Raw genomic sequence first — 26108 nt, 5'->3', positions numbered from 1 at the left:
CTTCCCACTTTCATCTCACACAATCTAATTAACATATTGCCCATAAACCCTACTTTGCTTTGTGTGATCTTTTTTTTGTGCATAAAATTTAGCTTGCACAAAGAAACAAATTTTCTGTTTGCACAGTTTGTATAATCTGCCCTAAATATCTTGAGGGTAATGGAAAACATTTGATGAGAAAGCTACAATACCAAACGTACTATAATCATATATGCTGACCAGTTGACTATTGATGCAGTCTCATTATAATTGCCATAGAGTGTGGCCTATTTTAGTGCATCTAATGATATCAGATTTGACTTTATTGACAATATGCTTTAGATGCATTCTGTGTTGCTTTGGAAAGTAACAGTTTGATTTGTACATATGATTCTACTGTAAGCAGTTGTGTACATCTTCCAAATTTTCCTAACAGTCAATGTCCCATGGAGCAGACTCTCAAATGTAATGATTAAGAGCTATGACATTTCCCTACTGCTTATGCTTTGGTTCCACTGTGCACTGTTGATCTATCACAAACTACCAACTTGGAGCCTTCAGCAGTCATAAATGTGGCATTAATACTGATGCTACTTGCAGATGAGTAGCTCAAGTGAAGAACACTCATCCAGGTGACATGATGATAGGAAGAGCATTGTCCTTATGTTGAAATATTTGCTTAAATTCTCGCTCATTGACGATGCTCTTTCGAAAGCAATGTCCATTATCCAGCGGAAGCTCTAAGGAAATATGCTGAGAATGTTGCATCCTTTGATGGTAATTTTGCCTCAGGCATTTGTCATCTAACCTACAGGGATAACAACATGTAATGGTGGTGCTTCTTTAATGCACAATGTAAGTATGCATATTGTACCGAGATTGTTGTTACAATTAGAGTGGAGAAATAAATCATAAACATGCCATGAGGTTTGGTATCAAATATGTGTCACTTCAACATTTATTTTGAATGTAATGATTAAATTCATGCAAACAATAATTATTCCTTTCATTTGTCATCCATTCCTTTTTTGTTTGTTCCAGTTCAGCTATAATGATACTTCAGGTTCTGTCTGGATATATTTAGTAGCAAGTCTGCTTGATGAACATCTTCTCAATGATCTATGGCCTTTTGAATGAATATAAAATCTTACATTGTTGCTACTTCTTATTTAAACCAGAGCCATCACTGCTATTTTAATAATTTAAATAAGTCACAATAATATTTACTTCAAGAATATCCTTTCCAACTATCTCAGGAGAATAGTGCCAGTTGTTAAAATGTTTGCAAATTGAGTCCCTGGTGACTTCCATGGTAATTATTTTTTGTTGCCTGACAATGGAACAGGGTATGGTCAGTCATAATAGTGATGCTTATTGTCACTGGTAAGTACAAAGGGCCAATAAGAGGTGCCTGGATGTGAAATGATACACATAGATCTTTAATATCTTTAATTTTATATTTAATGTGGAAAGAATCCAGATAGAAATGATGTTATTTGGTAAAGTGGAAATGATACTTGTTCCACCTTACAAAAATGGTGCCTTATTAAGAAAGGGTCTAAAAGTGCCTGATACTAAGTTTGAGAGCATGAGGACTTGACTGATCAATGGCAGCAGAAGTAGAAAGTGATGAAAAAAAGTCATTTTTGAGATGTAAATGCACCACCAAAAAGGGGCAGGTAAACCATGAATGAACCTGCTACACATTGTGTGCCATGCAAACTTGAAAAATGTAGAAAGGTAATTATTTACATTTCAACTTATTCAGTCAACGTCGGGCATTTATAGAATTGGTGAATGACTTTTCCCAGGGTAGGGGAGTCCAAACCTAGAGGGCAGAGAGATACGGTGGGAGGGGAAAGATTTAAAAGGGAACTAAGGGACAATGTTTTCATACAGAGGATGGTGTGTGTATGGAATGAGCTGCCAGAGGAAGTGGTGGAGGTTGATACAATTACAATATTTAAAAGGCATCTGGCAGGTTACATGGATAGGAGGAATTAGAGGGATATTGGCCAAATGCTGACAAATGAAGGACATCTGGTCGGCATTGACAAGTTGGATCAAAAGGTCTGTTTCTGTGCTGTACAGCTCCATGACTCTGTCATCAAATCATGGCAAATGTGTTGGAATAGTCTGTCAGCCCTTTGAGATAATTTTAGTTGTGTCAAATTATATTGTACACAGAACTGGTAAGAAAATCTTTTCAGATCAATGTCTCATTGACTATAGAATGAGACAGTATGGGGTCGGTTTTGATTTTTGGGCCATCAGATACTGCATTCAAGTGCACTCCATTGGAATGCACAGGCCACTGTCATTTTGAGGCTCAAATCTCATGAATACAAACTCTAAAATGCAGATGGCAAGGGAGAATGCTGAGTCAATAAAGTATTGGCTTTCAGCCCATCAGTGGCTATGGTGAAGGTGGGAAGGGGAGCAAAGGACAAATGTGGCCAACCTGAGTTGACTACTGTTTTTGTATTTTCCTGCTCCTGCTGGCCTGATAGTAATAAATTCTGTGTAGTATTACCTTTTGTTGGATTGCAAGCTAATACTGTTCAGATGCACTGTGTGGAGATCTGTCTAGACAGCAGTGTAGTGTTAACACCCCTGGACTGGTAATCTGAATGCTTAGGCTAATATTCTGGGGATACAGGCTCAAATTCCACAAAGGCAGCTGTTTGAATTCAAATTCTATTAATAAAACCTAGCATTGAAAGCTAGAATCAGGAATTGTGACCAAGAAAATATCCTTGATTATCATTAAAAGCCAACTCATCAACTTCACTAATGTTCTTGAGGAAGAAAATCTGCCAGTGTTTGCTGATTCTGCCTACGATTCAGTCCAGACCCACAGCAGTGTGGTTGACACTCAACCTCCCTATGAAATAGTCTAGCAAGCCATTCAGTTCAAGGTCAATTGGACAAGGGCAACAAGGTTTGCCAGCAACACCTACATTCCATGAAAGAATAACAAAACAAATGACTGACTGTACTCTAACAGAACTGTAAGTTGACTGTTAATACTTAATAAGCTGTTTAAATAAGGTGTATTAATACAACAGGCCAAAAATTCATCTCAGGCAGTGACACAATACAAGTGATATCAGCATGATGTCCTATTATTGGAAAGGCCTGATAGTCAGCTCCATTGTGGTCAACAGAATTAAATTGTCAAGTGCTGTATGGAACAGGCAGCTGGTGAGATTTGGCCTGTTTTTCATCACTGCCCAAGACTGACATCTGGTCCACTGTTTCATGGATAGACTGATGCTGCATAACGTAATAGGCTGCGAGTGAATGAGGGTTGGCAGAGAGAAGAGGTTGATGCTTACTCTGGTGCAGTGGAGAAAGTCATTGAACTTCTTTTAGCAGGGCTGGCTGTTTTTTGCTCCATGATGCAACTCTGACATGGGTGGCAAGCTTGTACCATGCTGTCAGCATCTGATGGCATGGCCACTTCTGCTGGACCTCCAGGAAGTAACTTTTCTCTTTTGCATCACTCCCCTCGATCAGAACCTTCAGGTCCACGTCAGAGGATCGTAATGCCATCTTCCCTTTCTCAGACATCTTCAGAAAATGAGGAGAAACGTTTAGGAATGCCTGAATTAATCTGTATGCTCACCACCTTTAGGGATGGTGTGAGGCAAAAGAGATGCCAGTCTTTCAGTGGATAAAAACTGAGTGGCAAGTTGTTCTGGGGGTGGCATGTGATAAGATGGGATAGAATTGGGGCATGACAGATGCAGAAGGGACAGGGTTGGTAGTCAATGAGGCAGGTTTGGTAAGATATGAAAATGCACAAGGCCTTATAGTGGGAATCCCTTCAAAAGACTCAACTCAACTCACACATAGCCACAAAAATGTAAGGGTCAGCACTAGGAAAGAGTGTAAATTCCTTCGTAGGTCATCAGTTTTGATAAGTGGCTAATTAGGAACATTGAGCAGTGAAAGATGACTTGATTAGATATTGTATGACTTCAGAGTCTCAGAACAGAAGATATCTGATTTTTTACACTCAAAGGAAGATTTGACGTCAGTAAAAGTGTTGTAATTAGCGAGACAGAAGAAGTGTGAAGATACACAACTAAATATTTATTTGAGATAACAGGGTGCCTTCCTGGAGAACACTGATTAAGGCAGTAAATTATCTGAGGCTCAGATCTGAATACACTTCTCAGCCAAAGCCAGGAACTGGTAAAGACAAAACAGTGGCTGGCATAATGTAGTGCTCTCACTTGGGTGAGAAAACATTGCATTAGTACAAAAAATGTCCTACCTGAAATGTGGAATGCTGTTTGTGCAAGAAAGCAGGATTCATTCTCAATCAAAACTGTGAGTTCTCATGATCTACCATTAAATTTTTGACATACATTGTTCACACAACAGATATTGAGACCAATCTGCAATACTCTGAAGCCATTCAAGGTTACCAACCCCCATCTCACCAAAGATTACTCACCACATCACCAGACTTCAGAGAGTGATAAGAATGGCTGACCAAGTAGGGAAGTTATTTTATCAAATCTGACACAGGAAAACATATCACTACAACTACTCAGACAGGATCTAGCATGTTATTGGCTTGCAAGTCAGTGACAGTCAATTGAGAAAATACAGGAACTGCTTAGGTCAACAAATACATCAGCTTGTTACAACCCAGAACTACCAGTAGTAGTAACAGGTGCTTCATCAACCAAACTATGGGGCAATCTTGAAATACAGAAAAATTAAAAATATAGTTTAGTCAGATCAATCAGATCAATCCAGATCTCTGTCTGAAATGGAGCAAAGATATACAGTGATTGAGCCTGTAGGTCTGAAGCTTACCATTGAAGTGGAGCAAAAAAAATTGGCAACACTGTGAACCACCAAAGTATTGGCAAAGATGCCTCCAAAAGTACAAAACATTTTGCTTAAGATTCATGCTACAATTGAGAATGTCCAAGGAAAACATCATGGCAGCATACACATTGTCACATGCTCCTGTTGAACAACCCAGCATGAGGATAAGAATTTTACCAAACAAATGAAGCCATATACTTCATTGATGACCAGATATTTAACTGCAGCAACAAAGAGATTAGAAGAAATTCAGAAAGCAGAAAGAATGTTTGAAGAATGTTTGAGGACCGCACAGTATCCTCAGGTAAGACAAAGGGTAGAGGGGTTTGCTTTTTAATCAACAACTTGTGGCACATGGACATTGCAACCCTGAGTAACTACTGCTCCCTAAACCTTGAATTCCTCACCATCAAATGCCGCCACTTCTATCTACCACAGGAATTTACTGTTGCTATTCTAACCATCGTGTGCATACCACCACAAGCAAAGGCTGAGGAAACTCTGGGTGTGCTGTACTCTACCACGAACACTCTGGAGATGGAACACCCCGAGGCCCTGTTTATTGTAACTGACCACTTCAACCAAGCCAATCTAAGGAAGGTGTTGCCCATATAGCACCAGTTAATTACCTGTACCACCAGGGGCCCAAACATTTTAGACCACTGCAACAGCACTATGAAAGTGCCTACCAATCCAACCCCTGCCCTCAGAAACTCCGACTACAATGCCATGTTTCTTCATCCGGCTTACAGGCAAACGCTCAAGCAGGAGACCCCCCTCGCAGATACAGGTCCAGTGCTGGTCGGAGGAGGCAGAGGATCAACTCTGGTGCTGTCTGGAATTGGCTGATTGGGCCGTGTCAAATAGTCCCCAGGTACCTTGGACAAGTACCCCACTACTGTTACAGACATTATCAGCAAGTGTGGACTGCATACCAAGGAATACAATCCGGGTGTTCCCCAACAGGAAACCTTGGATGAATCAGGACATAGAGAACCTGCTAAAAACCAGGTGTGAGGCCTTCAGATCAGGAGACCCACTCAAATATAAGGAATCCCAAGTATGAACTTCGCAGAGCCATTAAGACGGCCAAGGACCAATACCAATCCAAATTAGACACCCAGACAGACACCCGGTGACTATGGCAAGGACTGAATGACATCACAGGCTCTAAAAAGAGACAGTGCAAGATAGCAGACGATGACACATTCCTCCCAGGTTATATCAATGCCTTTTATGCACACTTTGAGCAGAATTTTAATGGAGAGGTAACACCTATTCCAACAAGTCCTGATGAACCTATCCCAACAATCACTGCATCAGAGGTCAGATCAGTTTTCCTTCATGTAAATCTAAGGAAAGCAATGGAACCAGATGGAGTACCAGGCCGTGCACTCATAGCATGTGCAGATCACTGGCAGAGGTCTTCTCAGACATCGTCAACCTCTCCCTGCAGCATGCCACTGTCCCTGCCTGTTTCAAGAGGGCCAACAGCATCCCTGTGCCTAAGAAGGCTCATGCAGCACGTCTCAATGAAGTGCTTTGAAAGGCTGGTCATGGCATTAATCAACTCCAGCCTCCCCACTACTCTTTACATACTCCAATTTGCCTATCGGACCAACAGATCCACGTCAGATGCCACATTACTTGCCCTTCACTCCTCCCTGGAACATCTTGACACCAAGAACAACTACACAAGAAACCTACTCATTGACTACAGTTCACTATTATCCCCTCGAGCTGATTACTAAACTTAGTGATCTTGGACTAAGCCCCACTCCTTGCAACTGGATCCTCAGTTTCCTGACCCGCAGGCCACAATCAGTGAAAATTGGGGACAATATTTCATCTTCACTAATACTCGATACTGGAGACCCCCAGGGGTGCACACTCAGCCCCCTACTGTACTCGCTGTATACCCATTACTGTGTCGCCAAATACCAGACTAATGCCATTTACAAGTTACGCTGATGACACCACATCAGTCGAAGCTCAGAAGGCGATGAAACAGACTACAGACAGGAACTGGAAGACTTGGAAAAATGGTGCACTGAGAACAACATAGCTCACAACGCTGGAAAAACCAAGAACTCATTATTGACTTTCGGTGGGATGTTACTCATGCCCCCCTCCACATAAACAGCACAGAGGTGGAACGAGTGGACAGTGTCAAGCTCTTGGGAGTGGTCATCAACAACAAACTTTCTTGGACTCTTCATGTGAATGCACTAGTTCCAAAGGTCCAACAACGTCTCTTCTTGGACAGCTGAGAAAATTTGGCATGGCAGCGAATACCCTTGTCAACTTTTATATGATGCCATCGAGACCATTTTGTCTGGATGTATCACTACCTGGTATGGCAAATGTACCATTCAAGATCAGAGACGGTTACAGAGAATGGTGAACTCAGCCCCGACAATCACAAAGGGCAACCTTCCATCTATAGAATCATCTACCATCGCTGTCAATGGCCGCCAGCATTCTCAATGATCCATCCCACCCTGGCAATGCTTTTTCACAAAAATCATTGGGAGAAGGTACAGAAGCCTGGATGCACACACCAGCCGGTTTCAAAACAGTTTCTACTATACTGTTGTTAGAATACTGAATGGACTCACAAACACTTAGCATTTTCCTGTACCTGTGTTTTTGTTTTGCCGCTGTTTGTCAATTATTTACTCATCTATGCTACTGTGATCTACCTGTATTGTTTGCAAGACAAAGCCTTTCATTGTACCTAGGTACACGTGACAATAAATTCAATTCAAGAATGTATGTAAATTTGTCAATTCTGAAAGAAAGGATGACTAGAATATCTTACAAGTAATTCCAATTTCAAGCACTAATTCAAATAGCAAAGACATCGTCATTTCATTGTTGATTTATTGACACAATGGAAGATTAGCTTTTCCAGGTGTACTCAGAGTCAACATCCTTCAGAGGGTATACCAAAGTCATTTATGAGTATTGTAAGATCTTAGACAAGAGCACAAAATTCCATATGGCAGGTAGGAATTTCAAGATTCAAACTGCATCACCTGTACGATCCATGCAGGACATCCCATTTGTGGAAATGAAGGAATGGGAATGTGTCGAAGATCCTGAATTGAGATATCCAGGAAACCAAGCTGAATAAAGAACTAGCATTCTCTGAAGACTTAGGCACTGATTTATTTGAGTATAAAAGAAAACCTGGAGAACAGAGATCCTCAACTTTATTTGGTTTTTCCAGGGTTGAAAGCTATGCTATTCTCAGTGCACCATTTTTCCAGGTCTTCCACTTCCTGTCTGTAGTCTGTTTCATCGCCATCTGAGGTTCGACCGACTATGGTGGTGTCATCAGTGAACTCGTAAATGGTGAAACCATGTCTGTCTTCATCTCTGGCTCACCAAGATAAGTACTGAGACTTGGAAGGCATGAAAATAGTTGGTGCGAGGAGGATGGGTTGGGGTGTAGATGGGGGTGGGGGTGGAATGATGTAGGTTACAATAAATATATAGAATCAGACATTTGAGGGAAGATGTAGAGAAAAGGGACCAATACACAAATATGGAAATTGTCAGTCTCCATCATTTGAGATGTAGGATATCACATGACAGCAGACTCTGAAAAGAACTGTTTCTGTATTCCATCCCATACTAAGATTCATACGATAAATAAATAGCAGAATGTTAAATAAAAAGTTAATATCACCAATAGCTTAAGCTCGAGCACACTCGTTATTTCAACCTCTTCCATCATAATGATAAGGCAGTTCCGTTCCTATTGCTTTCTTCCATTATTTTACAAGGTCTCCTGCTTCTCAGTCTTTCTCTGGGAGGGTGGTAAAATCCAACCTGGCATCCTGTAACAAGTAACCAAAATAGTTTTTCATGATAAAGTAAATCCGAATTTGGCATCTGATTATATTTTAACACAGGTGAGCTCATGTCAGAAAAAATGAGTTGAATTCAGGGAAGATTTCATTTGCCTATAGTGACCAGTGAAGAAATTGTATGATTCCTATATTCCCAGAACCTTATTTTTTAGAAGATTCAAACCATGAAAATTGTCCAAAAGGATAAGAACACCCAGTCTGATCATCAGTATGAAAACTGACTTCCATTTGAATAAAAAAGGATAGAAAAAAAACTTGCATTTATATAATGCTTTCATGACCTCTGGACTTTTTAAAGCACCTTACAACCAAAACAGAACATTTTGATTTTATTCACTGTTGTAATGACTGCAATGTAAGTGTGCACAGAGATCTTCCACAACCTGAAATTAAATAAAAGACAGATTATCAATTTTAGGTGTTGGTTAGAGCATACAGGGCTCAGATACCAGAAGACTTTCTGTACCCTTCTTTGCATAATCCTTTGGGATCGTTTCTGTTCATTTATAAGGCCTCTTCTGGAATACTGTGTTCAGTTCTCTTTGTGTAGTTACAGGAAGGATATTATCAAACTGGAGAGGGTTCAGAAGACATTTACCAGGATGTTGCTGGATATGGAGCATATGAGGTATAAAGAAAGGCTACATAGGCTGGGATGATTTTCACTGGAGCATAGGAGATTGAGAGACAATCTGATAGAAGTTCATAAAACAATGAGGGGTATAGATAGAGATAATGATAGTTGTATTTTCCCTATGAAGAGGGATTTGAAGACTAGGGTCCACATTTTAAGGAGAGAAGGGAGAGATATAAAAAATATAAAATTTTTTTACATAAATGGTGGTTTGCATGTTGAATGAACTTCCCAAGAAATTAGGGGATCCGGGTACAATTACAACCATTAAAATACATTTGGAGGTATGTGAATAGGAAACGTTTGGAGGGATACAGGTTAGGAGGAGGTGGGTGGGACTAGTTTAGTTTGGGATTATTTTAGCATGGACGGGTTGGACCGAAGGATCTGTTTCTGTGCTGTCTGACTCTATGAGATGAGACCTTGGTTTAACACTGTGCTGCTAATTTAGCTACCAAACCAGCCAAAGACAAATGGATAGTTGTGATTTTGAAACGTAGTGGAGAATATCTTAATTACCTTAATGTCCTTTTTGGCATGGAAATACAAAAGGGAGCTCCCTTGAATCAAAATCACTTTCTTTTTATCATAAGTAGGAGACACACTCTACTTTAAATAGAGATTTCTCAGTACGCTGTTAGTGCTCCTGATGCTAATGTACAATAATTCAAATAAGTGAGTCTTTCTAATAATCATCACCCTAAAATATACAGCAGCTACATCCTATGAGTTATGTTGAAATTCCAGGTTTGAGCTATCTCAGAGTATATTCATTATGGTGAATGTTTCCTATATCATTTGGAAAAAGAATGGATTAGTTTTGATTTGTGAAGTCATGTTTTAGCAGGTAAAACTTACAATATAACTCCATTAATAGAATTTTCGTATATAGGCAATGCATCTTTGTTGTTCAGTTTAAGTTGCTGTAAGTAGGAATTATTCACATGTTGCATCTAAAAACAAGTAGAAAGCATCAGCATGAGAATATTAGACAGTTTGGGAATGATCACTAAAGAAAGGAAATTCTGTAACAATCCTCAGAGATTGAACTGTAGATGTACAGCTGTTCCCAAATATAAAGACAAAGAGGAAGAGGGTGTCAGACATTAAGGCAAACCCAGCAAGTCCAACAATGTCAAACATAAAGAGAGAGTGAGAGGACATTAAGCATCATTGCAAGTACCACCTTATATAATGCATAGATCACAAAATTGCACAACTGACAAGGAGGCCATTTGACCCATTGTGCCTGTGCCAGCTCTTTGAAAGAACTATTTAATTAGTCTCCCTTCCCTATACCTTGCAAATCTTTCCTTTTTGAATATATGTATACGTAGGAAAATGCACGCACTTCTGTTTGGAAACTGTAATTAAATTTGCTTCTACTCTGCCATTTGCCATTTATCTTAAATTAGTATCTTCTTGTTATTGGCTGTTCTGATGGTTGACATAGTTTATCCTACTATTCAATCAAACATTGCTACAGATAGTGTTTTATAGTTGATAACTCAACTTATGCATCATAAAGTTCAATATTAAGATAACTTCACATCAATCCTTTTTTGACTGTCGTGTAAATTTAATAATGTCTTTCAGTCTGAATTTTAAAGTATGATATTGATCTTGTTTCCTACCATCTCTCTCTGATATATCTCAAAAGTAGGTTTTTTATTCCTTGAACCATTAGAAGAGACAAATTAGCTTCGCATCCTACATGAAGGAAGGTATCACTAGCACGGCAGCACTCATTTTGTATTGCATATAAATGACAGTGTTGACTATATGTTCAAGTCCCACGTGTAGGCCTCATGGTCAAAAGGTCCAAATTTCAAGATAAGAATTCCATAAGCTGAACCAATTTGACACATCCATGCTTAAGAAATCATAATCTAATAGTGCATTCTGATTCACTGACAGGGCATTTTAAGAGCAGTGTGCAGATCCAATTAGTCATGTATGAAATGATCTATTTATGGAGTAATTCTGGCTACTTCAATGGACTAATTGATCTTTCCAGTGTAACCAGCTGCTAAGGCATATTCAACATGCCCTCATAAAAGAAAAGTAAGTGGTCAATTTTGATCATTTCAGTACCTAAGAAGTACAAGATTAAATTTTCCACCAAATTGGAGAAATTAGTAACTATCATTTGAACCTCAAAATTACTGTTCAATGATGAACTCCCAATGTTTTTGGCTAGATTCATTTTCAGCTATTTTAATATAATTATTGATATCTTAATTTTGAATAGGCTAATGAATGTTAGAATAGACAGAGGCATATTGTAGAAATGTATTGGCATTCACCTAATAATATTGGCACTAGCATTTTTTAATGAGACTTTGTTCCAGTGTTTATGGTATGTTTGCATTCTATCACACAGCAAGCTTTTCCTATCAGTGCATTAAGCTCTTTTGTGAAACATACCTTTGCTACACACCTGAATGGTCCACCCTTTGCACCTTTCCTGATAAGGTTTCTGGTTGCTTCAAAGCAATATTCACAAGAACTACAACCATCACCAAAGCAGATTCTTTCTCAATTTGAGGAACTGGGATCAGTCAGTTGTTAATTACTGTTCATCCCCAGACACAAACACAAACAAGACACAGTAGGATTTTTAGGACAGCTTTCACAGTTCTCCAGCTACTGGCAATTCATCAAACATTGAAAACTGGCAAATCTTCAGAAATACAGATGACATTGCTCTGCGCAAGTATCGAGTTCCCTCGTGTTTTCACTTGATTGACTTAAAATGTTGTACTACTTCCCAACAAAAATCTTGACATGGATACTTTAATCCCTAACATATCTATCATTTTTTACTTAAATATTCCTCTTTATTTTTATTCACTTTAAATGAAGTCTTTATTGGATGTCGTTTCTTTTTCACAATTTAGGCCTGTTTTATTTTCCACATACAATTTTGATTGCAATATGCATTCTCATTGACTATATTTTTCTTTATCATTGCCATGTCATTCTCCATTATTCCTACATGCTTTCCTTTCATTCTCTCTGCTAATTACTCTCTCTCTGTGAATCCCTCCAGTACCTCTGTGTTATCAGACTACTTGTCCAACATGCAGTTTTGGATGAGGTACAATTTCCTCCAGCTAAACATTAGGAGAATCAAAGTCGTAATCACTGGGTACTGCTGTAAGGTCCATCCTTCTGCTTAATGCTGAAACAGGCGCTTGGTAACCTCAGCAATTTATTCAATCTTAAACTGAAATTCAGACTCCATATCTACTTTGTCATAAAAACTGCTTCTTTCTTTGTAGTAGGTAGCTACATCTCCTCCATCTACAGTTGGGTCCCCTCCAGGTTTAAAAAAATCTAGAAATTCTAGACCTGCATCATGTATACAAACTGTGTATGAATGATACCATTCAGAAAGCTCTGTTGTTGCACCTTAGATCTCATGAACGTAGGAACAGTATTGCCAAAGGATATTAAGAGGATGAGTGTCTAAGCCCACAGACAAATGATAGCCTCAGTGGAGGATCAGGGTTGTGGGGGTGTTGAGGGATTAGGATTGGGAATCACATACAGAAATTGGGCTTCAAACTAACTTCACATTCCCAGGACCTTCTTCAATACATCCAATATGCTACGCCAGCCCCTGCTGTCCTCACTGACGTTTATCAGTTTGGGATCTCCTAATACTTCAAATTTAAAAGCTGCACAGTGTGTTAAAGTATATCTCCATAATCTTACCTCTTCCAATCTCAGTAACCTTGTCCAACACTTCAATCCATACGGCACTCTCTGTTTCCCAGACATCAGCCTGTTATATTTCCCCACTTGCTTCTTCCCATCATTGATGAGTGGTTTTTGCCCACCTGGATAAAATAATCTTAACTGTTTTTCCTGACCAACCTCTTTATCACTTGTCCATTTTCCCTTAAGACTCACATTAATACCCATTTATTTCTCCAAGGTTTTGGATGCTTCCAAGACTTTTGTGACATAACACAACAATTAGAATTTTGCACAGTAAATTGCTCCAAGGCACTTTATAGATTTATAGTCAGACATGAATATCCAAGGCTGAGATAGATTTCTAATCATTATGGGAACTTAGGGTAATGTGGATAAGACAGCAAAGTGGAGTTGAGAATTATTAGATCAGCCATTATCTCACTGAATGATAGAGCATACTCGATGGGTCTACTTCTGCTATCTTTTATGATCTAAAACTTGACAGAAAACCAAAGAAGGAAATAATAGCAATAATTAAACCTTGGAGGAATATATGATTCTCAAAAAATTGAAAGGTTGGAGGAGGAAACACAGAGAGGGAGGCCATGAAAATTTTTGAACACAAGAATGAGACTTTCAAATTGGAGACATTAGTATCAGCGAATCCATGGTTGATCAGTGACCATGAGTTAAAACAGAGTAAGCTCCAGCAGTGGCGCTTTGGATGAGATGGTCAGAAAAGTATTGGAATGGTTCTGATTGCTGGTAACAAAGACACAGATAATCATTTCAGCAGTAGAAGGGATTAAACAGAAACAAAGTTAGGCAATAATATGAAATCCAAAGTCAATCAACTTGTTGGGAGAATGTGGAGTTCACAGCTCAATTTGGAGTCAGTGCAAAGCCAAGGTTTCAAAAAATTGGCAATAATCTGAGACAACAGCAATGAATGGGGATGAGAGAGAGACGACAGAGGAGTCAAAATCGATAGTGAGAAATTCAAATTGTTGTGTTATGTCACAAAAGTCTCAGAAGCATCCAAAACCTTGGTGAGATATGGTGGTCCCATACCCATAACACCTGACACTGTTTGTGCAGATATTATTGTTAAGAGCAACATGTAGGTATGGAATTGAAAGGAACCAAGGATAAATCCTTAAGGTACACCAGATGTGATAGTGATAGAGCAAGACAAAATATGTTGCTGGAAATTCTCTACTTCGAATTGGATAGGTAAACATGGAATTAAGTGAGTCCCCCTATTATGCTAGACAATTGAAAGGCAATATTAGAAGAAGATGTCTTATTCAACTGTGTCCAAGGTTACTAGTATATTCAGAACAATGGAGGAAGTCAACAAATTACAGTTACAGAGGATGTCTTTCGTGATTATGAATAGGACCATTCCAATGCTACATCAGACTATAAGTACGTTTTGCGTTGTGGGAATGATTGACACAGATTTGAAAGGTTAGACATTGCTTAAGGACTTTGGAAAATGAAGTAAGTTTAAAAATAAAGTCACAGATATGAGCATAAGGGAGTCCAGGATGGGACTTTGGATAAGCATGATGATAGAAATAAGAAAGGGTGATAGACAGTACCTAAGAAAAGGGAACCATTTACAATGTCAACTAACTTAACGATCTTGAGTAATGTTGAGTGGTCAGCAGTTTAAAGAGAGTAGGGTCAAGAGGGGAGGGGGGGAACCTATGAATATATACTCTGAGAGAACAGAAACCTGCACTTTTATTTGCAAGTATGGACAGCAATGATGGTTATGCATCTTGTTGTGAAATGGGCAATTAAATATTGATAACTAATGGGTTTTCAGGTCTCCAGAGTGTTTGAGTTTCATCTGACAGAAATCATTCAACCCCATATTTGTGTTTGCAGTTTATGTCCCTGGAGTGTATAATTTGCCATCCATTCATACATTGCTGCCAGCTTCAGACCAACCCATTTCCATCATAACACAGATGGATGTACCATATGCTCAGAGTGTTTTCCACCCAAATTTTGGCTTCAGTTTATGAGGAGTTTCCATGGTATTCACATTAGCGAAGATAATTTTGATGATAAGCTTTGGATACAATAGCTCCCTAAACCCTTGCTGTATCCACAGCGGTATTCTCATTTTTTATTTTCCCTGCTGATCATTATGATAAATAGTAACATTCACAGTTGGGCTTTTAAAAGAAAACAAAAATCTTGATTCCTGAATATATTTTGTCACTTATCTGTGTTGCCTGTCCAATGGTAGTTCTGTTGTATTACAATCTTCTTGTTTTTTGTTTTCTCTCCTTCTAATTATTATTACTAGCACCCGTTCTCCTTTCAGTAATATGTTAAACTCATGGCATCAGAAGTTACAAGGTGTTCACATATTAACTAGAACAGTTTAACCTTTTGTTTATCATTTTATATGGGCCCTGTTATGCTTAAAATTAAAAAGAGCATCTTTCAGAAGAAATTAGCATTTTAGCCCTGACAAAGCCTAATGTAATTCTAATAAAAGCAACGTACTGCAGATGCTGCAGATCTAAAATGAAAGCTGAAAGTTCTGGAGAAACTCAGCAGGTCTGGCAGCATCTATAGAGAGAGAAAAAACAGTTCATTCAGCAGAAGTGTCATACCAGACTTAAACCATGTTTCTCTTTCCACAGATGCAAGCAGATCTGCTGAGTTTCTCCAGCACTTTCTGATATGATTCTATAAATAAAATCTTACCTTAGCCAAGACGTCTGGATAATAGGCAAACAAATTGAGCAGGACTTCCCCCAAGGGTTTCTAAACCTGCTGTCAGACTGAATGCATGTCAGAAACCTGCACTGTGTGGGAAAGCAATTCCCTGGAGCAGCTGATAAATGGAGAGAGAATGGGTTTGCCTCCACGTAAGCATGGGTGGGCTGTCAGAACTAGAGGGCCAATCAGAGACCATCCAATTTTAAAGCATAAACAGGCTACAACAGAAGGTAAGTTGGGAAGAGGATGCTTCAAAATGGAAGCTCTCACTTCAAATCTGTTTAAATTTACAGTGTGAAAAGATAGTTTGGAAGTGATTTTGTGTTCTTTACCATTACTTTGTCTATTTATTTGCTTAAAAGATCTTGTGCAGCATTCCTTTCAGCACTGTGGTATCTTGCTTGCATCTTAGCATAGTGAAAGAATGCTAAGTCACACCAGTGAGGATTTTTCCATGAACAATTAAAATCAAAAATGGATTTTCCATCCATTTATTGTGGGAGCATGGGCATTGCTGAGGTAAGGGGCTCTTCGACAGGGAAGGCCATGGCTTCTGCAGGTAAAGAGTATCTCTAGGACTATGTTCGAGCCTAGCCTAGGAGACAGCCTCCAAATAGTTAAACTGGTCCCTGCTGTCTTCCCATCCAGCTGGTTGGCTTTAGTAATGTTCATAAGAAACTATTTGGCATGCTCAGGTAGGTAGCATTGCAATGCCCTCATTGTATCTCTCTATGAAAATGGCCTGAGACAAACTAGTGCTGGAAAACAGGCACACAGGCGTGGTACTATTTCTTAGCACCTGCCTGCCTCCAATCCTGGCCCCAGTAATCAAGTCCCTAGTGATTGAAATTCCTCTTTTAATGAAGTATGGGCTCACTGCCCATTCTTCTTGTAGTCACCAGCTGCCAACAACATCATAGGAATGGGTGGTTTTGAAATATGTCATCTTTGTGAAGGCAATTTCATTAATAGCAATAAAATAACAGCAGCCAATCACTTCACACCTGTGATAATGATCCTAGCATGCTATTAAAACAACTACAAGTCAATTAATTGGTAAAAATCTCAAAGTCTATTAATCCACCCATGAAATTCATTATTTTGTAAAAATGGCCAAATGATAAGCACAAAAATCCTCAATGAATGACAAGGAGCTGCAAACACTAATAAGTTCTTATGAACTAAGTTACATGTCCTTTCAAATATGCAGAACACTGACAAAATTGATGACAGATCTCTTGCAGGAAGTTAATTAAAGCAGCACCAACTTGTTTTCTATCATGCTTTCATTGCAGTAACATGTTGCAAAACACCTAAAAGAGACAACAGCAAAAAGAAATGTGGTACTTGGAAGAGTTTTTGGGAAGTAACTACAGTGCTGGTGCTGAAAGTGTGCTTCAAGGCTGTGCAAAGAAGGGAGAGATGTAGCAAGGTGTAGGTATCAGTGAAGTGTACACCAGAGTGGAAAATGTAGGTTGGCGCTCTCCGCCTGGGGTGACTGCTGAAGGAGAGGTGCAGACAAGGGTTTTTTTAGATTAGATTAGATTACTTACAGTGTGGAAACAGGCCCTTCAGCCCAACAAGTCCACACCGACCCGCCAAAGCACAACCCACCCACACCCTTACATTTATCCCTTACCTAACACTATGGGCAATTTAGCATGGCCAATTCACCTGACCCGCACATCTTTGGACTGTGGGAGGAAACCGGAGTACCCGGAGGAAACCCACGCAGACACAGGGAGAACGTGCAAACTCCACACAGTCAGTCGCCTGAGTCGGGAATTGAACCCGGGTCTCAGGCGCTGTGAGGCAGCAGTGCTAACCACTGTGCCACCGTGCCGCCGTTTTAAAATGATTCTGTTAGAGAAAGGAGGACTTAAAATGTTTGGCAGTGGATAGGGATGATACAGAAATAGATTACATTCAAGCCTTTTGCCAACCATATTCTGGATTTTTTTCTAATTCACAAGCATTTATTATCTATCCCTAATTACCCAGAAGGCAGTTAGGTGTCAACCAGGTTATTGTGGTCTGGAGAAAGTGGGGATTGCAGATGCTGGAGATCAGAGTCAAGAGTGTGGTGCTGGAAAAGCACAGCCAGTCAGGTGGCATCCAAGGAGCAGGAGAATGACGTTTCAGGCATAAGCCTTTCATCAGGAGTGAGGCTTGTGGGCTGAGAGATAAATGGGAGGGGAGATAGCTGGGAATGTGATAGGTAGATGAAGGTGGAGAAGAAAGGTGATAGGTAGGAGAGGAGGGTGGAGTAGATGGGTGGGAAGAACGATGGACTAAATTGCATGGCAAGAGGGCGGTGCCGAGTTGGAGGCTTGGGACTGGGATAAGGTGTGGGGAGGGGAAATGAGAAAACTGGGGATATCCACATTGATCTCGTGTGGTTGCAGAATCCCAAGGCAGATGATGAGGCATTTTTCCTCCAGGCACTCAGTAGTTAGGGATTGGTGATGGAGGAGGCCCAGGACCCGCATGTCTTTGATGGAGTTAAAGTGTTCAGCCACAGGTTGGTTGGTGCGGGTGAAGTGAAATGATCCACAAGTAAAGGAGACCACATCAGGTGCAATTGATACGGGAGATGATGTGTGTGAAAGTGCAGGGAAATTTCTGTCAGATGTAGAAGGATTCTTTGGGGCCTTGAACGGAGGTGAGGGGTAAGATGTGGGTGCAGGTTTTGCACTTCTTGTGTTGGTAGCAGAAGGTGCCAGGAGAGGGGTTGTAAGCTGGTTGGGGGGAATGTGTGCATCTGACAAGGGAGTCACAGAGGGAATGGTCTCTCCACAATACAGATAGGGGTTGGGAGGAAAATATATCCCCAGTGGCGGCATCTGTTTGTAAGTGGCAGAAATGGTGGCAGTATCCAGAGGTTGATGAGGTGGAAGGGGAGTCAGTGTAGGCCAGACCAGGTAAGGACAGCAGTTTCCTCCCCTAAAGAGCATTAATGAACCAAATTTTTTTTTCCCTAACAATCGACAATGCATTTGAATTCATACTCCACCATCTGCCATGGCAGGATTTGAACCCAAGCCCCCAGAAGATGACCTGGATCTCTGGATTAATAGTCTAGCAATAATACAACTCCATGACCTCCCCTGATTGCCCTTTATGTACAGCGCTTGGGAATCTGTAGTGATCAGGTTATACGGATATTCTTCAGTTTCTCACCATTTATGTCAAATCTTGTAAAAGATTAGATCTCCTATACATGTGAGTACTGCAGACCTGAATGGCTGACTGGTAGGTGGCTGTACAATACGGAAATGAAGGTTTAAATGGCCTGGGAAAATCAAATTTACACTGTGAAAAGCTAGGGTGGAAGTGGTTTTGTGTTATTTACCATTATTTTGTCTATTTATTTGCTTAAAAGAACTTGTGCAGCATTTCTTTCAGCACCGTGGTATCTTGCTTGCATCTTAGCAAATGAAAGAATGCTAAGTCGCACCAATGGAGGGTTGTCCCAGGACAATTACTCTGCTACCCACAAGAAACGATGATAAGATGCCAATGTTGGATTGGGGTGTCCTTGGTTAAAAATCACACAACACCAGTTTAAAGTCCAACAGGTTTATTTGGAAGTACTAGCTTTCAGAGCACTGTTCCTTCATCAGGTAGCTAGTGGGGCAGGATCATAAGACATGGAATTTATAGTAAAAGACCATAGTGTCATGCAATTAATACGATATATTGAACCAACCTAGATTGCTGTTAAGCCTTTCATTTTTTAAAATGGGTTGCAGGTTTTGATTCATCAAGTCACATTCCTGAGATAACTTAAGGTTTTGTTAAAAAAAGTGACATCTCAGCACACAGAATGCATTATAGATGTATCCCAATCTTGAGTCAGACTGATTCTATTTCCAAAGTAGGAATTTATAAAATATCACATGGATTGACTGCCTGTATTGATTGCCTGCAGATTGTGTGCTTTTGAACAAAATAGAATGTATCTGCAAATACAATTCTGCAAATGCAAATTCACCCATAGACTTATGTATGTGTGTGCATGCGTGTGAGGGGGGGAGAGAGAGTATGAGTGTGTGTGTGTGTGACAGAGTATAAGACTGTGAGAGGGTGTGCGTGGGAGTGTGAATGTGGGAGTGGTGTATGTGTGTGTGTGTCTGAGAGAGAGAGAGAGAGTGTGTGTATGAGAAAGAGTCTGTGTAAGTGTGTGTATGTGTGTGTGTATGTGTATAGTGTATTGGGGTCACCTGTAGTGTGACATGAACCCCATTTCCTGGTTGAGGCCATCCTCGTGGGTACAGAACTTAGCTAACAGCCCCTGCTTGGTCACACTGCATTGTTGCCTGTACCGATGTCCACCTTGGACGATGGTCACCTGAAGATCCGGGGCCAAATGTCCATGACCGCTGAAGTGTTCCCTGACTGGAAGGCAACACCCCTATCTGATGATTGTTGTGCGATGTCCATTCATCCATTGTCACAGCGTCTGCTTGATTTTGCCAATGTACCTTGCCTTCGGGCATCCTTGCCTGCAGCGTATGAGATAGACAACATTGGCTGAATCACGAGTACCTGCTGCATACATGCTGGGTGGTGTCCCCACATGTAATAGTGGTATCCGTGTTGACACTCAGACACAGTTTGCAGTGGTTGCCATGACAAGGTTGTCCTGTGTTGTGGTCGATGGTGGCCTGAAGGCTAGGCAATTTGCTGTGAACAAATGGTCTGTTGCAGGGTTGGCGGTTGTTTAAAGGTGAAAAGTGAAGGTGTGGGGAATGTCTTGGTGAGGTGTTCATCCTCATCAATAATGTGTTGCAGGCTGCAAAGAACATGGCGTAGTTTCTCTACTCCCAGGAAGTACTGGACAATGAAGGGTTTCCTATTAGTTGCATCCAATGTCTGTCTCCTGAGGAGGTCATTACACGTCGGAACTGTGCAGTCAATGAGTTGAGAAACATTTCCTGTTCTTATGACGGTGTCCATGTGACATTTTATAAATTCCTATTTCGGAAATAGAATCAGTCTGACTCAAGATGGGGATACAGACAGACTCTAACATCACACCTTTAATGCATTGTCTGAGCTCAGGTGTCACCTTTTTATAATAAAACCTTAAGTTACCTCAGGAATGTGACTTGAAAGAAGTTCTGGGATTTACATATTAATGAATCGAAACCTGTAACCCATTCCAAAAGATGAAAGACTTAACAGAAATTTAGGTTTTTCCAATATACAGAGTGTGGTACGTGTGTGGAATGAGCTGCCAGAGAAGGTGGTGAAGGCTGTTACAATTGCAACATTTAAAAGGCATTTGGATGGGTATATGAATAGAAAGGGTTTGGAGGGATATGGGCCGGGTGCTGGCAGGTGGGACTAGATTGGATTGGGATATCTGGTCAGCATGGACGGTTTGGACCAAAGGGTCTGTTTCCATACTGTACATCTCTATGACTTTATATCGTATCAGTTGCATGACACTATGATCTTGTGCTATGAATTCTGTGTCTTATGATCCTGCTCCATTAGTTACCTGACAAAGGAGCAGCGCTCCAAGAGCTAGTAAGACTGTTGGACTAAAACCTGGTGTTATGTGATTTGTAGCTTTGTCCATCCATGAGGAAAGCAGAGGTCTGACCTAGGGTTGCATAGGCTCCCATTCATCAAAGTCAGGTGCAAAGTTCTGCATGTGTTGAAATCAGATCTGCAGCCAAACTCCATCTGGAACGAGGCACCGATATACTAATGTCCATTAAAATCTTCTCTTCAATGCCTCAGGTTTATTGCAGGCATCCCACACCACTGCCTTATGGAGAAGATATCCTTTTGGATGTAGGTTTGCTCGCTGAGCTGAAAGGTTCACTTCCAGATATTTCGTTACCTTACTAGGTAACATCTTCAGTGGACCTTATGTGAAGTAACGCTGAAAATTCCTGCTTTCTATTTATATGTTTGGGTTTCTTTGGGTTGGTGATGTCATTTCCTGTAGTGATGTTATTTCCTGTGGTGAAGTCACTTCCTGTTCCTTTTCTCAGGGGGTGGTAGATGGGGTCTAACTCGATGTGTTGTTGATAGAGTTCCGGTCGGAATGCCATGCTTCTAGGAATTCTCATGCGTGTCTTTGTTTGGCCTGTCCTCGGATGGATGTATTGTCCCAGTCGAAGTGATATCCTTCCTCATCGGTATGTGAGGACACTAATGAGAGAGGGTCATGCCTTTTTGTGACTAGTTGGTGTTCATGTATCCTGGTGGCTAGTTTTCTGCTTGTTTGTGCAATGTAGTGTTTGCTACAGTCCTTGCATGGTATTTTGTAAATGACATTAGTTTTGCTCATTGTCTATATAGGGTCTTTCAAGTTCATTAGCTGCTGTTTTAGTGTGTTGGTGGGTTTGTAGGCTACCATGATGCCAAAGGGGTCTGAGAAGATATCCTGGAATATCAGAGGAAAACATTCTGTCACCTGCCTCATGCAATGTCCATTTTACCAGCTAGCCAGGAAATGGTACAAGCAGTGCTCCACAGCTAGGTATCTCAGACTTTTCCACCACCTTGACTTGTTTTTCACTTCCTTTCATTTTTTATACAATATTAAAAATCAAACAACTCCAGGTTATAGTCCAACCTGGTGTTGTGTGATTTTTAACTTTGTTCACCCCAGTCGAAAACTGGCACCTCCAAATCATTTTGTATATGTACGGAAATACTGGACTCTCTCCCTGCTTCAGTCTTAGTCAAAGTAAACTGCTAAATAGTTTGAAATGCTTTTTAGGATTTCTAAAATTGCCATAGAGAGATATGCTCCCCAAGCTCCAGTTTTCTTTAAATGGACACATCTCTTTAACTTTTAGCTGCACAGTAATTTTCTGGAATCTCCCTCTCCACCCTCCAATTAGGATGGCTCCTATACAACCCTGCAGAAGTGACTACTCAGAATAATTATGAAGCTGAGCTGATAGAAAATTACATGCAACTGGCGCACTTGTTTCTGACTCAATTTACACTGGTTCCCAGTCGCACTGCTTAAACTTTGCCAGAACAATGACTTTGCAGTTTAAAAAATGCAAAAGTTTATTATCACTGACTTTGAACAGAAATTTGAAGAGTAAGAATCAGTAAGACTGTTTTTGTCATTTATTCCCAACATTTCAAACACAAAGAACACTTGGCACCATGTGATTCATTTCAGCAGCCAATGTATGGGTCATTTCTTTTCTTGATATCTGGCAGAGACAGTTGAATACCTGATCATACAGGGCAGAGAGGTCCACTTACTAGAGTGACTTGGAATGCAAAGTGTAGGAAAAAAGTCATACGCAAAACATGAAAAGGTGACTGTTAGCCATCATGTCTTTCATTATGTTCCAGCACTGAAGTGAAAGACTCCATCTATAATGAATGTTGTGACTGGAGGTGAAGACTTCTGTACTTTAGTACAATTTGTGCGCAATGTAAAAATTAATGCTCTGTAATGCAACATTAAGTGTTGCATAACAGAAGAAGAAATAAGGTCTTACAAGGCTGATGGTAAAATTACAGTATCCTGCATAGCAACATCTGTGCTGGGAATTGTTGGCTATCAGTGCAGAGATAGTCCACAGTTCATTGACGACTGCATCCAATTTTGTGAGGTGAAGTAGTTTGAATAAATAATATGAACTCTCAGTAAGATTTGATTTTGTGCCAGCAGTTGGCATAGTGTGGAGGTGTGCAAGATTCACTGTAGGCAAGTGTTGAAATAACTTCTATTTGAGATAATAAATCAGAAAGTCCTGGACTGGCAAGATCTGCAGAGAAGGAGGCAGAGCTAATGGCCTGGAGATTTGTGAAGTCAGGACAACCCAAGAACTGTCTTAAAATGGCATGAGGAGCTGATTTCATGATTCCAGGCCCCCATTTTTGGTTCCTCATTTTTCACCAGTGCAGGATAAGGCTGTAGGTGGTGAGTATGCTCCCTGCACATCTGACCTGGCTGGTTCTATTATATAAGTAAGCATTGACTAACCCCTGTTAGTCTTTTTAAAGTCACGCAAGCTTCTACATGGGCAGAATTTTACAGTCTTCTGTTTTCCTCCCTGCTGCCCTCCCACCCACTGAGCCTCCATTTTGACATTTGTGTGAAGAGCCTGGGGTGGTGATGGTGGAAGAATTGATTAAATGCAGCATGTTCTCTGTCTGAACCATGACCGATGATCCTTGCTACCCTGGCTTCTCCATCAGGAAATGTAGTCTCTGTCTCCACATCATGTCTTGTACTTCACTTTCCTTCCTCACCATGAGACATCCTGTACTCACCTGATCCTCGACTCTGCAACTCAGAATCTGAAGATTGCTTCTCCTTCAAATCTTGGCTCTGGGACTACAGAGCTATGGACCAATCAGGTTGGCCAACAACTCCCCAGACTGGACTTCCACCCTAGTGAGAGACACATGTCCTGTCTCTGGCTCCAGCCAATGAACACACCTTGGAGTCTGAACTGGCTTTTGGGCTGCTGTGATTGACAGAGATGCATTCCCCACTGATTCTTTGAGTGCTGGAATACACAACTCCACCTTCCAAAAAACCCTGCTCTGTGATTTGCAGTTTGTGGCCTTCAGAGGAGTTGTAAACCGTTGTCCAGATTTGGGAATCATTTAACAAGTCATTTCAAATATCTTACTCATGCCACCAATGCTCCATGCCCCCACACCTCTCCCCCTGTCTCCTTATGCTATCTACATTAGTTCATTGAAACCCTTGTCTTCATCTCTCCTCATGATACCTTCTCTTGTCCATGTTAATTCAAAGCTGTCAATGTATGGGCTGATAAGTCACACTATTAAAGTATCAATAAGAGACTTCAATATTTTCATAATTTTGGTCAAATAAGTATTGAGTCATTGATGCTTTTTCCACATAAAAACTTAACATCACTACTTAAAGGTGCTAATCAAACCAAAAATTAATTTCCATTGTTATCTTGGTTTGAGATCACAGCCAAGCTATTTTAGTCATTTTCTTCTTGACCACAAAAGAATCTTCTCCAGACACTAAAATCTTAAAAACAATTTCTATCCTGTCAATTTACATTTTGGAAAATAAAATAATTGATGGATAACCACATAGCTTTAAGAAAGCTACCTGTATGGTAATCTGAATGTATAGTGCCATTTGTACTTGTAATCAGCGTCACGTTTGTAATGCCAGTGTTCTTCTTTGCCACGTGATATGTAGAGTTCAGAGAATTTACTGCATTAATCTAGACATTGAATTTCAGTGCTACACTAACACATTTGTGAATGGAGCTTCATGAATTCAGAGTTTTTAATCAAGATCTGAATGGTAAGGTTTTTAAAGACTGTATTTTTTTTGTTATATTGGTGAGGCATGTTCACGTTACAGTTACAACCTCACAAACTGCTTTTAATCTGAATGTGTGCAGTAGATATATAATATGGCCATAATGTGGCCATTGCCAGCAGTATGTTGGATTAATATGCAAGTTAGTTTGCTGAGCTGGAAGGGTTGTTTTCAGATGTTTCATCACCATAGGTCACATCATCAGTGAGAGTCTCCGGTGAAGTGCTAATGGTATGTCCCGCCTCTCTATTTACGGGTCTTGATTTCTTAAAGTGGGTGACGTCATTTCCAGTTCTTCTTTTCAAGGGAAGGTAGATGGGGTCTAAATTGATATATTTATTGATGGAGTTCTGGTTAGAATGCCATGCCTCTAAGAATTCTCATAGGTGTCTTTCTTTCACCTGTCTTAGGATTTGTGTGTTGTCCCAGTAAAATGTTGGTTTATATGGAATGCTAATTCTTAATAAGTATATTGGCAGTCCATTTTACAATACATTCCATTGAACTTAGCAGGAGCCAAACATGTGGCACAGTGTAAAACTATGGAAGAGCAAATTTACTCCCTGACTCTCATTTATAGGATCTGATTGTTATGCTGGAATCCATTTCCTCTTTATCTAATTGTACCAGGGCAGCAAACATTCTGTGAAATTGTAACATTTACTTGTGCCCAATAATAGGGATGGTCTTATTTTAAGGCTTTCAATAGGTTACTTGGGCCAGTTTGAGGATCACTAGAGAAGATTTCAAAGAAGACAGAGAGGGACTGAAAGTCAGCAGGTGTGGAAAGGAGACAGATTGGTCTCTATGTTGATATTTAGCTATGTTCCAGGGAAGATAACAGAACTGCACAGATTCTACATTGGGGACAGTGAATTAACTTCCAAAAGCCATTGGATATCTCTGTGCTGTTTTACCTCAGACCAACTTGCAGGAGTGATTAGGCAAGAGGTTTATCCGTCAGGGCTTAGGAAAAGTCCTGCAAGTTGTGGTGGCTCACAACTAGCTG

This window comes from Hemiscyllium ocellatum, chromosome 17 (genome assembly GCF_020745735.1).
Source record: "Hemiscyllium ocellatum isolate sHemOce1 chromosome 17, sHemOce1.pat.X.cur, whole genome shotgun sequence".
Classification (NCBI taxonomy): domain Eukaryota; kingdom Metazoa; phylum Chordata; class Chondrichthyes; order Orectolobiformes; family Hemiscylliidae; genus Hemiscyllium; species Hemiscyllium ocellatum.
Note: the sequence above shows the minus strand (reverse complement) of the source record.